General features: G+C 34.1%; 1 long non-coding RNA gene and 1 other non-coding gene across 2 annotated transcripts in view; both read left to right on the top strand.

Annotated features, from left to right (window-relative positions):
* The window catches only part of LOC116574224, an 83992-nt gene that overhangs the window by 53181 nt on the left and 13169 nt on the right, over positions 1–17642 (top strand). The window lies entirely within an intron of this gene.
* On the top strand, positions 5595–5698 carry LOC116574642. Its single transcript, XR_004279415.1, has one exon. It is a non-coding gene; the product is annotated as a U6 spliceosomal RNA (small nuclear RNA).

Raw genomic sequence — 17642 nt, 5'->3', positions numbered from 1 at the left:
CAAAGTAGATGTAATGAATAACTAATAATATAGTTCTTTGTTATAACTTTCTTTTAAGCAGAAATCTAAATCTTGGAAAGATGAAAGCATAAAGTGGCATTAAATGCTCCAAAATTAAAGATTAAAATGACACAGGGTCCATTCCCACCAACAGTGTAGGAGGGTTCCCCTTTCTCCGCATCCTCGCCAGCATCTGTCATTTCCTGACTTGTTGATTTTAGCCATTCTGACTGGTGTGAGGTGATAGGGTTGCTGGGGGGAGGGGGTTTGGGAGAAGGGGGTGGGATTATGGACACTGGGGAGGGTATGTGCTTTGGTGAGTGCTGTGAAGTGTGTAAACCTGGTGATTCACAGACCTGTACCCCTGGGGATAAAAACATATGTTTATAAAAAATAAAAAATTAAAAAAAAATTTATCCCTAAAAGTTAGCCAATAAATTTGCTTTGCACCAAAAAAAAAAAAATAAAAAAATAAAAAAAAATAAAATGACACAGGGTCATGGATTCAGGAAAACTGTCACAAGTTATGATTTATCCTCATTTTTAGGAAGATTACTTAAATTATCTCTCATTGAGAGTCAAGAAACACTCACAAAATGTTCTTTATTTCTGTGCAACATATGTATGTAATATTGACCAGTTTCTCTCTTGATTACATTCTAATTATTGTTTTCCTTTTTCTATCTAGAATCTAGAAGGAATCTTGTTACCTTTCTAACTTTGATTTCTCTTTCTGCCCAATATGTACCAAATAAGAGAAGTATAGTATCATGAATTTACCAGAAAATAAAGTTAGAACTATGCAGCCAAAATTAATGAAGTGAAAAATACTGTGACAACAAAAAAGGAGATTAGATGGGAGGAGACCGTGAGAGTAAACACTAGTGTTTTGCTCTTTCTTTCATCACTTGCATCTGTTCTTATTCAGTGAAACAAATGCAGAAATAAGCCACAGTCAGCATTATTAAAAACATAGACTTTATCAGAGTAAAATGCCATCCATCATAATATTAATTTTTCATGGGAATTATTTCACAATTTTTATGGCATATTCTTGTTTTAAGAGATATACAAGGAATAGATTTTTGAATTCGGATAGGCTGGGCTGAATCTTGGAGCTGCCACTTAATAAACTCACTCAATCACTCTGTTCCTTGGGGTCATCTCCTCTAAAAAGTGATGGGAGAATAGAAACACCTCCTTATTATTTTGTAAAAATTAAGTAGGTTAGTTTAGTTAATGTACACAATTGCGCTTGACATAAAAACAATTGTTCAAATCAACACTCACTATGACCTTACACCACAAAAACTAGAAAAAAATAGATATACATAAAATCTAAAATGTATTCTGGTAAGAAAGTCGTATTGGAAGGTTAGTCTGACTCCTTTGGAAACTAAGTTGTTAACTTAAAACGGGGATGTTGAACGTTGATGTATCAAGAGCCATCACGGCTCTTGCTATTGGCTGCAAGTAACAGGAACTGTGATTCAAACTTTAAAAATGTAAACAATAACCAAAATATAGTGTATTATTTGACAAAGCATTAGGTAGGACAACAACCCATTTTTTTCTTTCTTTCTTTCTTTCTCTCCGGCTATTTAATCAATGCATGCCTTTCCCCTAAGATAATTCCCTCATTGCCATAAGATGTCAAGCACAGAAACTTAAACATGTTGGGTCCTGGATCCCACCCAGAGAAAGCGAAAACCCCCCCTTCTCAGGTATTGGATAGGAGTCTTTCCCTTCAAACTGGTCACTTCTTGGTCACGTGCTCCATGCACCAGACGGCTTAATGAACCACATTTACTCCTTAAGGGCAGGATCAGGGTATTGGAGAAGTTTCATCAGATATGTGCAGTTCAGTGGCACTGGAAGAGGCTGACATAAAATGAGTATTTGGTAGGAACAAAGTAGGGAGGAGCAAATGCCAGAGAGGCCAAAACAGTGTGCACTACAATGGTAGACACTGATGTTGGCTCGCTGATTTTATTTGGGTAGACTATCAGGTTAGCCTGGAAGCTGTTCACTGATAGATTACGTTATTGCTAAAATAAAGAAACTTCTACCCAGAGATGTCTCTCTCTCACCTGGGTGACTGGATTTTTATCTTTTTGAGCAGAGTGACAGACTGCTACATGTAACCTTGACACACTGTATATTTGTGCATAAAGGACTGATAAAAATATAATTTCCTCTAAATATATTTTGATTAGGAAAAGAGGCAAAAAAGAAGAGAAGATGAGGCTGGAAACATTTCCCAGGGTGGTGTATTATAGAAAGAGAGAAGGATGAATGTGTGGAATAGGAATTTCCCTCATTGCTGATTCTTTCCAGGACTGACATTCATATGAAATATATTTATTTGTAGAATTAAATACTCTTTAGCCATCAGTCCTTTCTGATTCTTTTTTATTTTTTAAATTTTTTTTGAAGATTTGATTTATGTATTTGACAGACAGAGATCACAAGTAGGCAGAGAGGCACGAAGGGGGGTGGGGTGCAGGCTCCCTGCTGAGCAGAGAGCCTGATGCGGGACTCGATCCCAGGACCCTTGAGATCATGACCTGAGCCGAAGGCAGAGGCTCAACCCACTGAGCCACCCAGGCGCCCTCTGATTCTTTTTTAAAAGGAATAAATACAGAAATGTGCATACAAACAGAGCAATGTGATTTAAGTATAATTAGATTTTATGACTTAACTATTACAATTTTCTCTGTTTTGCATTTAGATTTGCAAAAATATGTGATCTCAACTCAAATATATTTTATTGGACAAAATGGTGTTTAATTATATGACGCTGGTCATCTTGAGAGTAGATTTAACATATATCTAGGATTTGAGCAAAACATATTAAACTCATTAGAAATTATCTCCCGTTTTCTTGACTTTACACTTGAAATCATTTTTGTTCTTTGTTAAGTTCAAAAATCTATAGCTATAAAGTTAAAAGAGGGAAAATCACAGTGGTGCCATATAGAAAGGATATTTAAGAGTCTTTATTTTAAAGTTTAATTGAGCACAAGGAGTAGAAATTTCAAAGTGCTAAATTACTTGAAGTATTTATTCATAAAATAGCATATATTTTAAAATAACAAAGATAACAATAATGAATTCAAATAACGTCTTGCACCTGGACACAATTTTTAAATATGATTATATATTTAATTCTGTTTTTCCAATAATGTACCTATTAGATTGAGAGTGAATTTATGTTCAGTTTCCAGATTAATTCCTTCACCGAATATTAGAGAAATAGATTGTATTTTGTGGGGGGTGCTGCTATGAACTGTTGTCAGCTTACTAATCATGGGACTTGAGTATCCTCTATTTCATCCTTCTTTGAGTTTATTGATTACTCCATCGACTTTTCTATTTCCAGCCTGTCTGTTCATTCAGACTAGTTTGCACCATTAGCAAAATATACAGTTTGTTTTATTCCTCCTCTCAATACCCACTTTGAAATTAGGCTTTGAAATATGGCAAATGCTTGGCATTAAAACAAGTATTTTAAACTTTGCAATGAGGTAAATTACAATTTTTCCTAAATTGAATGGAATATTAGCTGGTTTTGAAGTAAATAATGAAAATATTTACTAGAAATACTAGAAAATCGCTTATTGCTTATAGGAAATAAATACATAATAGTATTTAGATAGAAAAACATTTTTTGTAAAAGTGAAAGATATGTTTCAAGTCTGTTTAGATAAGAATATTTTTACTGGTAGGATTTAATCTTTAAATCTTTAAATCTTTATTGGTATTCACTATGATTCAAAAATTTAAGAAGATAAGACATTTATAATTTAATAAACAATTTATATTTCTAGATGACATAAGATAAAGAATCATATAATTTATTCTTTCTCCACCATTTTTTCTTAGACATAACCACTTTCATAACAATGAAGGTAACATAATACGATAAGTAGTTATTTTTTCTTATGACAATATTTTATTCATGATTGAAAAACATGAGGATTCTAAATTACCTAAATTCTCCCATAATATTGTTAATAGATATAGTTAATAGATTTTCAAATACTGGACTATATGTAGTCCCTATTATAAATCAAAATATACATATAAATTACATTCACAGATTGTATTGTGGAGTATCTGTACAATCTTATCAGAGAGTTAAAACTAACCAAGGCCTGCTTTTTCAATTGAAATATGTATTTCTACACAGAGAAAACTAATAAAGCAATGACTAAAACAAATCTGCCTTCTTTAAGTATGCTCAAAAACAAGTTTTAAAGACCTTTAGAAGTTAACAGTGATGACTGCCCAGTGACACAAAGAGGCAACATTCTTTAATTCAGACTAAGTTGAAAGCTACATATGAGCAAGGATTCTTATTTATTTTAATTTTTTAAAAAGTTTTATTTATTTATTTGACAGATGGAGATCACAAGTAGGCAGAGAAGCAGGCAAGGGAGAAGAGGAAGCAAGCTCCCCGCCGAGCAGAGAGCTCGATGCAGGGCTTGATTCTAGGACCCTGGGATCATGACCTGAACCAAAGGCAGAGACTTTAACCCACTGAGCCACCCAGGCACCCCACTTGTTTTAATTTTTGTTCAGTGTTAATTTTGTTCATTGTTCTAGTTTCCAAAACCAGTACTTAAAGATGGTCTCTTCAAATCAATATGTGTTGTGCTAAATAATTAAATAAATAAATGTATTGTTGCTTATTTTCTGCTCTTCAACCAGAGTTGCTTCTGCAACCACATTTAAAGATTCTAACAGTTTTCAGGCATTTTCTTCACAACAGTCCTTGATGCTAGTTAAGTCCATGGCATTCATTGTCTCAAAGGTTGGATGAACACCCCTAGAATAAAAAAGTCAGTGGATTTTCTTTATACATAATTTTTTAAATCCAATGTGAAGAAAATAGTTTTAAAGGTGATATTGTATAATCCAACCATTTAAGTTATGTATTTCTCTTTGTCAAATAAATAAATAAAATCTTTAAAAAAAAAAAAAATTTAAGTTATGTATTTATTAGATAGCATGTTTCTATATCAAAAAAAGCTGAGGGGCACCTGGGTGGCTCAGTCGGTTAAGTGTCTGCCTTTGGCTCAGGTCATAATCTCAGGGTTCTGGGATCCAGCCCCATGTAGCACCTCCAGCTCCCTGCTCAGCTGGAGACAGCTTCTTCCTCTTCCTCTGCCCCTCCCTGAATCCCTGCTTCAGTGCTCTCTCTCACACACACACACACCCACACACACACACAAAATGAATGAATAAAATCTTTTTTTAAAAAAGCTGCAATTGGGGTACCTGGGTGGCTCAGCGGGTTAAAGCCTTTGCCTTTGGCTCAGGTCATGATCCCAGGGTCCTGGGATCGAAACCCACATTGGGCTCTCTGCTCACCAGGGAGCCTGCTTTCTCCTCTCTCTCTCTCTCTGCCTGCCTCTCTGCCTACTTGTGATCTCTGTCTGTCAAATAAATAAATAAAATCCTTTAAAAAAATAAAAATAAAAATAAAAAAGCTGCAATTGTTAAGTCTAAAAATCTTCAAAGATAAGGCTAGGCAGTTCCAAAAGCTTAGGTACACCTGTTAAATATTGTAAGTTGAAGGATCAGGTGTAGTGCTCCATTCGGTAGCACATATACTAAAGTTGGAAGGGTACAGAGATTAGCATGGCTCTTGTGCAAGGTTGGCACACACATTTGTTAAGGATCAGGTACACAGAGGTTATGCTGTAGACAAAGGACAGGGGAATTACCCAAATTGATTTTGGAGTTTATCCCTTCCCTAGTCCAGGAGCTGGCAGGAGGAAGACCCAAGGAATCTATGTGAGGTATATTCTTGAGAAGGGCTGCAATGTTTTAGCCCTTGAGCTAAATCCCTCCTAACCAAAAGGAAGCAATAAAAAAAAAAACAGTCAGTTTTTAAGGGCTACGGTTGTGTACTACCAAGAATAGTGCTTCATTCTGCATATTGTCAGAGAGGAAGAATAACAGAATTGCTCAGACAGATCTCACCCCTTTGGACAACCTGCAGAGTCCCGCACACCAAAGTGCAGTAAAGAAGCCTCTCTAAATCTTCCATCTCCTCTGAGGGATAAAAATGTGGGTTAGATTAAAAAGAGCCCCTTAAGTACTCTGGAAGAAAGGTAAGGTCAAGGTAGAGTATGTGGACCTGGCAATCTGAGAACACAGCAAGTCCAAGGTATCGATAATGATTGACGTACACAGCTTTGAAGATCCCCCCACTCAGGGGTCAGTATAGACAGAGAAGAGCTATGAGGCTTCTCTCTCCTTTCATCCTGGAATTAAAGAACATATGTAAGCCCACAAACTCTAAGGAGGAATCAAATATAAAGATGAAGGGAGAGAAATTTGAGGGGCTTGATTGAACAAGGAGTTATGACAAAAGTAACTCAGTTCCGAATGGAATAACACAAGGTTTATCTTTCTTTAATGGAGAATAGTAACTGTCCTGCAATCAATTAAAACTTGGTCCTATCATCTGTACCTAAAGAGATGCAAAGATATGTCTTTCTATACATACCTGATTCAAAGAAGTGTAAATTTCATGCACTTGAAATTTGTAATATGTTGTGAAAATGTCTGTAGGTAGCTCCTTAGTCAAGTCAAAACTTCCTACATTTAATCAGTATCACCTGAAGGGCTTTTTAGTAAAACACAAATTGCTGGAGCCCCAGGGTGGAGACTGAGAATTTGCATTTTTAACAAATTTCCAGGTGATGCTGATGTTGCCAGTCTGAACCTCTACACTTGAGCAACCCTCACCTTACTATACATAACCATACTGTATGGCTTTTGCTTTAGTCAAAACCTCCAGTGTTTTTGTCACGTCCACTATTTTCTCTATCCTGCTTAATAATCAAACGCAAGAGAAATAAACCAATATCGCTTTTATTTTTGCCGTTGCACTGTTGAGTGGCAGTTAAATTAAATCATAATGTATGAGATACACCCAGAGAAATCCTGGCCTTCTTTTATGCAAATGTGTTTTCCTAAATTTGATCTGGTCATTGTGACTCAGCCTTCTTAGGTGGAAGGGTTCATGAAAGATTAGTATTAATGAAAAGTACAACCTGGGTGATTGTGCCAAATTTTCGACTAACGCATTTGTTGTAGCAAATAAACAATAACTTGTTGAAACAGTGAAGAACATAGCTGTGTATGGGATAGAGAAGAGGGTATGTTTAGGTATAGGATAAATTCGCTCTCGTGTTAGGTAACAAGGTATAATTGACGCCCCCCCAAAAAAGCAGATGTCTGAAAACTACTTGATGGATTGATGGAGGTGACGTGCTCTTTGAGCTATGAATGAGCACTAAAAAAAAAAAAAAAAGCTTACTTACTCCCTTTACCTTCATATCATAGAAAAGTCAACCATTTTCCCAATAGGCTGTATTATACCATTGTGATATATACATGATTCGTTTTCAGAGATGGGGACAGAGGTTTTCTTGAGATACTATTGAAGTAAGAGCATAGGAACTCCTTGGACTCCTGGGGATTAAAAATCTTATGTTGTTACATCCAAACTCCTACTCTGACGGTTGGGTCCAAGAAGTGAATACAACTGCCTGAACTAAAAATCTTCTAAAATAGATTAATTTAACAAGCACAAGATTTTCCAGGCACTGTTTGAAGCATGTATGTCATATGTTAATGTTCATAACAGGCCAATGAGGGATGAGAGCACATTGCACAGACATGAAAGTATTTTGCCCAATATCATATAGCTGGTAAGAGGAGTAATTGAGAATAGAATCTGGCATTTGGGGAGGGATTCTTACTGTTGTCAATAAAATTGAGATTTTCTCTCTTTCAAGACTCTATTACCATACCTACCATGAGGTTATTATCAGATGTCTGGTCCCCTTAATTAAATAATCATGATAGTTTTCTCCTCCTAGATACCTCTGCATAATTGTTTACTCTTAGTGGCCTCTCTCATTTTCCATTTCATTGAATTTCCTAATTTTCTTCCTAACTTACTCACTTTTCTTATGTCTGACTCATGGGTTCCCCTTTTCTTACTATTTGATAAGTGAACGCATTTTCAAAATTAAGACATCAGCCTTCTATTTTTCCTAGTTTACTTTGGCAATCTCACATATTTCCAGGTTAACAGATTGTATTTTCAAGAGATACCAACATCTCCCATCCCAGTGTTCTTTTTTCAGTATGAACCTGTCATTTATTTCACCATCGGGAGGTAGAATTTAATTTCCTCCTCTTTCAATCTAGACAAGCTTATAACTGTTTTGACCAACAGAGTATGTGGGAAGAAAGCTATATATCTTCCAAGGCTAGGTCAAAAGAGGCTATCAGCTTTAACTTTGTTCTGTTGGAACATCACTCTGAGCAAATTTAGTTGACATGTAAGAAGTCCAACTATCCTGAAACTACCACTGGGTTTAATATTTCCAGGTATAATATTTTCAACCTTTTAGTCATCTCTGCTTATGCATGAAACAGGTCAGCAAACCCATGTTACACCATTCAAATTAACCCAACCACCAATGGAATACCAATGACCAACCTCAGATAGTGATTGAGAAGCAAAATCTTCTGCATTTATTTTAAATAAATTGTTTTCATGTCAAAACCTGCCCATACTTCTGATCCACAGAATCTTTAAAAATAATGATTTAAATGTAACTCATTAAATTTGAAGTGGTTTATTGTGCAAAAATATTAACTATTAACTTCCAATAATTTTCTATTCTCATCTCATCCTCCTCCTGATGTGTTGTTTTTACCTTCAAACCTTGTATTCTAAATAATTACATTAGGTAGTAGACACATTAACATCAGTAAGATACAATCTCTTCCCTTATGTCTTATTTGGAAAATAAATGTTTTATTTGGGGAAAAAAGGGCAAATATAACAACAAAATGGATTAAGTCAATTTTAAAATTAAACAAAGGTATTTGGGAGGAAATACAAATCACAATTAATACAGATTAATTAATTAATACAATTAATGAGCAGAGTCATGATAGGGCTATAAGAACAAGTGTCACTGCCCACATATTGAGTTGGAGAAAGTAAACCAATTGCATTAGTGTTGGGGTAGGCATTTTGGAGAAAGGACATTCAAATAACAGAGCTAGCATAAATAACATAAATGTAGAGGTTTATAGTGGAAATTCTAAGTGGGCTGGTGTTAAAGTTATGAGTTATGTCACTCTAATTCCTAAAGATGTCATAATATAAAATTTTATAATATCAAAATGTCATAATATAAAAAATGTCATAATATATAATGTAATATAATATAATACAAAAAAAAGAGACAGACATAAGCGTGGACATAATGGATTATCAGGCTTCCTTTTAGAAATAACTGAGTCTCAGATAAGAGCACAAGAATCATTGAGTATAAGGTTGGTGCTTCTGAAACTATTGTAATGAAGAATCAGTGTTTTTCTCCCAATTTGTCACGGACTAATACTTGTATAAAATACAATAGAAGTGAAGTTACTAGAAAAGTGAAATTGAAGTGATAATAAACTATAAGCCCTTAATTTTTATTATTAGAGTCAATGGACATAGGATCATTCTATCAGATTACTATAAAATTTCAAATTTTACATCTTCAATTTAAGTAATTATCTAGTGTAGACACATAACAAAAAATTTCTGGACTGGAAATTTAACTTTATTCTAAATTAACAATTTAAATTAGTCCGTGGCCCTCACTTTTGGGTAATAGGGGATCCAGCCAGGTGGCTGGTAAGTGACTACACTGTTTTTGCAATTGTGCAGTTGAGAAAGACTAATGTGTTTTATTATAACTAGAAGTGTAAAGGATAGAAATAATATTAGAATTAATAAAATAGTTAAATACTTATATTTTGGATATTCTCAAGCTAAGATCAGGGATGATCTTTAGTTTTGTGTCTTAGACAACAAAATAAAAGTTATCCCTCTAGCTGATCTTTCAGATAGGGAATATTCGAAGACTTTATGGGGAAAACTTTGAGTTTTAGAGTTAGGATATGGTTTAATACATGACTCACTGGTCATGTGACCTCAGACATAAAATACAGGCTCTTCATACTCAGCATTCTGTTCTAGTAATAATAGTAACAATTACAATACTATACAATATATACAATTTATATTGTATATATATACACACAATGTTATTGTATATAATGTATATATTATATATAATATATTATATATAATGTATGTAATATATACACAGAATACTATACAATATATACAATATATAATACTATACAATAACAATAATAGTAACAATTACAAATACTTAATTTTCTACCTGACTGCTTGATAGGTTCACCTGAGTTCTGTTAGGTCAAAATCAAAATAATAAAATTATTCACACACCTACAAGCTAGGTCTACCTTCTGACAATTATTTTTGGTAATAGACCCACAATAACCTAAGGAAAAGAGTTTTCTCAAAATTTAGTTTAATTTTACTATTTGATACATTTATAAATGACTAATTCTGTTGATTCTACTACTCAAATAAAATTATACTTTCTATTTCTATTCCTCGAGTCATGGCTCTAATACATGTACTGTCGCTTGTGTGTGTAAGGTTTCCTGATATATAGGCAATATATTCTGTCTCAATCTATGGACAAAAATAAGCCACCCACCCCACAGCTGTCAGAGTGGAGGACCCACAGTGTTTATGGTGGATCCCTGCAGCCTGCTCCACAGAGGACTCCGGCAGTTTTTGCCACGGAGGTAACCAGCAACCTTTGCTGCTGTAGAAGAGGGAGAGCTGCTGTGGCCCCTCAGAAGGAGTGCTATTGCTCTATTCGGGATCACTGCAGCCAGTCTTTCTCCAAACCATGCGCACACCCCACACCTCAGAACCATGGCTCTATCACTCTGCTATACAGCTGCTCGGACACCTGAGCCACTACATGGGGAGCAAGCCAGTGTCCTGGACCCTGGAGCTGCTTTCCTTCTGTGAGCCCCTGTGCTCCAGCTGCCAGGACTGCGGCTGCCTAACAGACACCATGCATCAGACACAGTGCTCCTACCACTGCTCATGAGCCCGCAAGCCAGACCTGCTGCCACGGGGGCTCCGTCAGACACAATATCCCTGTGGGATAAAAGAGATCAACAGGCCCCCTCCAGTCTTTGACAGAGAAGACTCTGTCTTCTCAGCCATCATCGCTGATACCAGCAGTCTTGACCACTGAGAATCTCCTCATTCCTCGCTACTGCTGACTTTGGTAATGGAGCTGCATGACACCTACACCCTGGACCTTCACTGCCGCCGGAATTCCCACATCCACGCTGCTGGCACTCCCCACCTCCCACGGGTGAAGATTCTCTCCCCACCAAAACCAGTATGTAAAGTCCAGAAGAGGTAACTGCTCCATCAAATGTGGTGCCATCTACACAAGACTGTAGAAAACACAAATAATCAGGGAGACAGGGCACCACCAAATGAATACAATAATTATCTCTAGGTGATCCCCATAGGTAAAACCTATGTGGATTATAGGATATCAACAACCATACAATTTTTGCAATATGAGAATGCCAAAAGGAGGAAAAAGAAAGAGACAGAAAGCCTATTTAAAGAAATAATGGCTGAAAACTATCTAAAGCTGGAGATAGATATTGACGTACAGGTACATGAAGCTTACAGGTTTCCATGCAAATTCAGTCCCAAAATGACTAACCAAACACATAATAGACCTCAAAAATCAAAGACAAGCAAAGCAAAAAGAGAAAAGAAACTCATACAAGTAAGCCCATGAAGGCTGTCAGCCGATTTCTCAGCAACAGCCTTGCAGGCCAGGAAAAAGTGGGCTGATAGGTTCAAAGCACTGAAAGAAAAAACTATCAAACAAGAACAGTTTAACCACTAAAGCTGTCCTGCAGAAATACCGGACAGATAAAAACTTCAACAAACAAAAGCTGAGGGAGTTCATCACCCCTAGATCTGCCTTAAAAGAAATGCTAAAGGAAGTCATTTATGCTAAAGTAAAGATTCTGATTCATGAAAACAGACTGAGTTTTATCTCACACCAAAACCTATGTTGTTAAAAATAATGAGATATTTTTAATATCATATTCTTTGGAATCTAGGACAATTTTTGGTACACTTTTTATGATTCTATTGTGACCATGGGACTATTAGGAAAAGCAAGATGATATTAAATAGTGTTCAAATAAACACTTTGATAAAGTGTTCACTTTATCAACATTTATAGATTATATATTTATATAAAACCTAGTAACTTAGAAAATAAGGTGCTTAACTCTATGTTATAGCTGTAATTTTATCTTCAGTGATTTTATTTCAAAGTACATGCATACATAATAAGGGGTACTGAGTAGCACAAAATATACTATTGTATTATTTTTCAAATGCCAGCTCTGTTATATGTGAGAAGTCACCTGTTTCTGTGGTGTTTCCTTTCATCCATGACCTTCCTTTTTTTTTTTTTTTTTTTAAACCTGCCATACATATAGCATTAAGGTAATAGTTGGGTGAGACAGAACCATTCAAACTGCATTTCATTATAATGGGCATCAGGTAAGAGTTACTAACCCTCAGAGGTTTTAAAACCATTTTCACAAAATTGTGTCAGTCATTGTCAAAACAAATATATTGATATAACAAGTGAGAAGCTTACCATAGTGTATTCAAGAAATTTCAGTAGTGTTTCTCTTTGGTTTCAGAGTATTATAGTCCATAGTTTATCTTAAATTATTTGAAAAATCTTTTTCCAAAATAAATTGATATTGTCTAACCTGCATGCATAAAATTAAATTAGGACAAAACACAAAACAAAGTTATTTCTTTAATTACCAAACAAATTCACTATTTCATAATCTAAGTCAGATACTCCAGGGTACGAATTGCACAGTGTTAATTCACGCTCAGGTGCATTGATGGCTCAGAGCCTTCAGTCTCATGCTTAGCAACACACTAGGTGTGAAATATTACAACACAATTCACAACCTGTCATGTCTTATGGCTTAATTAGGAGTGTTTATGATCTTGTTATTCATACTCTATCAGTAATAGACAACTAAAAAAAGAGACAAGGGGCCATTATATGCAGAATAGTGTCATCATCATCGCATAAACTGAAAGCTCAAACTGTGGCTTAATTCAGTCTGGAATGGTAGCTAAAGAAATAATGAAAATAAGTATCATAGAAGAGTAGCACAGCCTCAGATACTGTGCCCAGGAAAAGAACTGTGAAGCGACATATGCATGCATTATTTGATCTCATTATTGGACTCTTGAATATTTGGGTATATTTACTTAGGTTAGAAAGACATAAAGTCTAATCATCCAAGAAAACTATATAATATATATAGTTTATATAAATATTTATCTATATATAGTCTGAATATATATACACACACACACACACACACATATATATACATATGTGTGTGTGTGTGTGTGTGTGTATATATATATATATATATATATATATATATATATATGGAGGAAATTGAATTAAACCATCAACATAACAGAGGGTTTTGACTCTCAATGCCTAAACTTTAAAAAGATGAGCTTTGGGACGCCTGGGTGGCTCAGTGGGTTAAGCCACTGCCTTTGGCTTGGGTCACCATCCCAGGGTTCTGGGATCGAATCCCGCATCGAGCTCCTTGCTTGGTGGGGAGCCTGCCTCTCTCTCTGCCTCTGCCCACCTCTTTGCCTGCTTGTGTGCTTTCTCTCTCTCTCTTTCTGACAAATAAATAAATAAAATCTTTTAAAAATTAATAAAAGATAAGAAGCTGATCTTTTATTCTCTGAGGATAAAACTTCCAGTATTTTCAATATTTCTCAGACCTAAATGACTACTTAGTGATTCCACAACTGTTGGGTTCTATGTTTTTATTTGCATGTCTATGTGGTAGTAGATAAATACTAAATAATTCACATCAGTTAAAAAATATATTGAGGAAAGTTCATTTTTAAATTGTTAGTGTAAAAAGCACTTACAGAATGATCTGAGAATGATAATAGATCAAAAAAGATCATGGGCATGAGGGCTAGTAAAATAGGATTAAACAATATGTATATAAGGGAATCAGACCCAATTACATATAAATATCCTAATTTAGCTATAATATCTACTGTAGATTTAACTTTTTTTCTAATGTACTCAGGGCAAATCGATCTTTATATTTGTTTGTACTGGTCAAATGTCAATATCTACTACAAGCTGCAGTGCAGAGTAGTGGAAATGGCCTCAAAAAAGTCTTGTGATTGTGTATAAACATCTGTTTCATCCATTAGCTCGAGAGTTCAATTGTTTTCCCTGGCCAAGAAAGGTCAAATATTCTTTATTATTGTAGGTGGACATGATTTAAAACCAGATTGTTCTGAAATCTTTTGTGAAAGTAGGAACAGCACCATTTGCTTGGCACTTTCTACTCAATCTGCATTGAATTTCCTTAAAATATTTAGAAAATGATTGCATTGATTTTAACAACAACAAAGAAACTGCTATTGTTTCATAAATACATTCAAGTAAACTGGTATTCACTGAAACATACAGATCTAAAGCTGACTGACTTGATTTAGCTGTTAACCATTACTCATCCATCCATTCGTTCAACAAATATATAGTGAGCACATTGTAAGAGGCAGCACCATAATACACGCCATACACAATGGTGAGTAAAACCGCCATCCTCCCTTAGATGGAACAAAATTTCACTCTGTTAGGTTTTTACCCCACTTCTTTCCAATATTAAAAATGAGGGTCTTCTCATTTTTTTTTAATACTGAAATATTTCATATTGTATGTGGAATGATATAGGTACACTTTGTATCTCAATGAATTCAGTTTCTAATCTCATTTCATCAGAAGCCATATGGGTGAACTATTTTCACATAAAAAATTAGAATGGTGGACATATTTTCTCTAAACTTTGTAATTATCGTTATTTCCTTTTGGTAGGTTAAATAATGTTAAAGCATTTAACCAGAAAATTTGGGCAAGGAAAAAAAAAATAACCATCCTTCCATATGTGAGAAATTGAGAATAGTCAAAACATTAAAACATTTTTGACTGAATCAATGAAAATGTTCCTCTCTATTGATAAAACATACTGGGCAATTTTTCAACCTTTTCTGTTATTGTACTGATAAATTGATATCATATGTTAATAAATGTATTTGATAAAACAAAGGACATACGCAATTATTGATAAACATTCGGCACGAGAGGAAATTGCATTTTTGCCTTCAGTAATTCGATTATATTTAAATTTCAAGGAGAACTAATGGTAAAGTACAGATGAATTTGGTTAAGATAAAAATGTATATGTATATTATATGTAATATATATAATTTTAATAATATAACAGATATATAATTGTTTTAAGGTAAAGACAAAGATGTTAATTACAACTAGTGTCAAAGGGGAAAAAAAAACACTACCCCCAACTCTTCTTTGCATCATCAGCTTATCTGTCGGCATCAGTAAGATCATCCAAAAATTGGTCTTTCAAATTAATAATATACAAGACATGACTCTTAACAACCTCTAGTCACATTAAACTCAATGAGTCAATTACAGCATAATGTGATCTGATAATAGTCAGTTTCTTATTGATTTAAAAATGCATTTAAATGGATTTTAAATAAGATTAAAATGATTTCATAGCTGCAACATCATGTTTTGTTTTTGTTTCTTTTCCATAATCATACTTTCTTCTTTGCATTTATAAATTCTCTCATTTCATTATGAAAGTAATATAAATTTTCATGATTTAATGTTTGTGGGCAAAAATAATATAGAGGATCCAAGTTATTATTCTATGAATTTATTTAAGATTGGCAATCAATCCTGAAGTAATTTATATTACTTCAATATTCTCCCTAATATGGGTTTATTTTAATATTTTTTTAAAAGTTTAATCTCAATTCTTAATTTTACTTTATTTATTTATAAGTTCCACAATACTATACTCCTATAAGTGCCTTTTAAAAATGCTATTTGTATAAGGAGAACTGATGCAATCATCCTTCCAACACATACCCTTAAATATTAATTTGTTAGTCTCATATGAAAGGAAAAATAATTCACATATTAATATAAAAAGATCCATGATTATTTTATAAGAAATATTTTATATTACAAAGTTTATTTCAATAAACTTTATTACCGTACCACAATTTTTTTATCTTCATATTTAGAGGCCAATTGAAACAACAGACACTGGGATTTTTAGCACAGTATGAAAAGAATTAATTATGCATCTCCAATTAAGGCCAATTAGAGTTGTACTTCCACTCCCTTGCACACCATGCAAAAACTCTACCCAAAGTGTCTAATAAACATAGAAAGTTCATTAACATGAAGTTTGGCTTCCATGTCTATTATCATCTCCTGTGGTGTTGTGTAGATTACTAAAATGTAGTGGAAATTTTCTATTAGAGAGGTATAGAAATGTATCTATTAGGCACTTTACATATGAAACTTCAGGAACACCTTAGCGTTAGTAATATTTCTAGGATTTTGCAAATTTCAGGAAGTTTTGGACTAAATGGTTTGAGAAAAGACAATTTTAAAAATCCATTACCCACTAAAGGTTTAATTCAGGAAGTAATTACTATGCTGTACGAAAATGTGTCTTAAAAGCTCTCTGTAGTTCTTTGAAGAATTATAAATTGTGTTTCTTTTGGCAAATATATATATACAGAAATAGAAAATCTTATTACTTCACATTTGCAATGTTTTTTTATATCACATGTATATAAAAATATGTTTTATATTGAGGAGCACTGTGAACCTGTGAAAATTTGACTAAAAATAAGAGCTATGAGAATTAGTAAGCCAATAAGTATGAGTCTTAATGTTAATTTCTTATATGGGCTAAAAAATAGTCCATAAATCATAAACACCTTTTTGAAGCTGTCTATATACAGCTTTTATAAAATATTCATTATATTTTGAGGCAATCAAGATACTTATCTGAACATGACATGTTAGACCAAAACTGAAATTTTCATTTGGAAAACTTTTTTCTTTCTTTTTTTTTTAATTGCATTATGTTAGTCACCATACAGTACATCATTAGTTTTTGATATAGTGTTCCATGGCTCATTGTCTCTGTATAACCCATTGCTCCATGCAATCTGTGCCCTCCTTAGTACCCATCATCAACTTGCTTGTTTCATGCAGAAATAGTTCTTGGATTGATATATATAGATACTATATTCAGATACAGACAAAATTTTAACTAAATTCTTAATCAAAATCACAAACACCAAATAAATGTCAACATATCTGGGATATACTGCTGAGTTCAATTTTGGGATATCACAGACCTGTAATATGTTAGGATACACACATACATAGACAGTTGAATTGCACCAATACAATTCAATGGAGAATGGCAAGTCTTTAATAAATGTATTAGAACAACTGGGTATCTTTTAAGAAAAACAGTATGTAAAGAAAAACAATGTACTTTAACTCATACATCAAACCCTAAAAAAAAAAAATAGTTTGGAATGGATTAAACACCTATAGTGTCCTTATCAAGAAATTTTTAAAAAATAAATAGAGGGGCGCCTGAGTGGCTCAAAGGGTTAAGTCTCTGTCTTCAGCTCAGGTGATGACCGCAGAACTCTGGGATTGAGCCCCACATGCAGCTCTCTGCTCAGC

Source organism: Mustela erminea, chromosome 15 (genome assembly GCF_009829155.1).
Source record: "Mustela erminea isolate mMusErm1 chromosome 15, mMusErm1.Pri, whole genome shotgun sequence".
NCBI classification, from domain to species: domain Eukaryota; kingdom Metazoa; phylum Chordata; class Mammalia; order Carnivora; family Mustelidae; genus Mustela; species Mustela erminea.
This window is presented reverse-complemented; position numbering and strand designations above follow the sequence as displayed.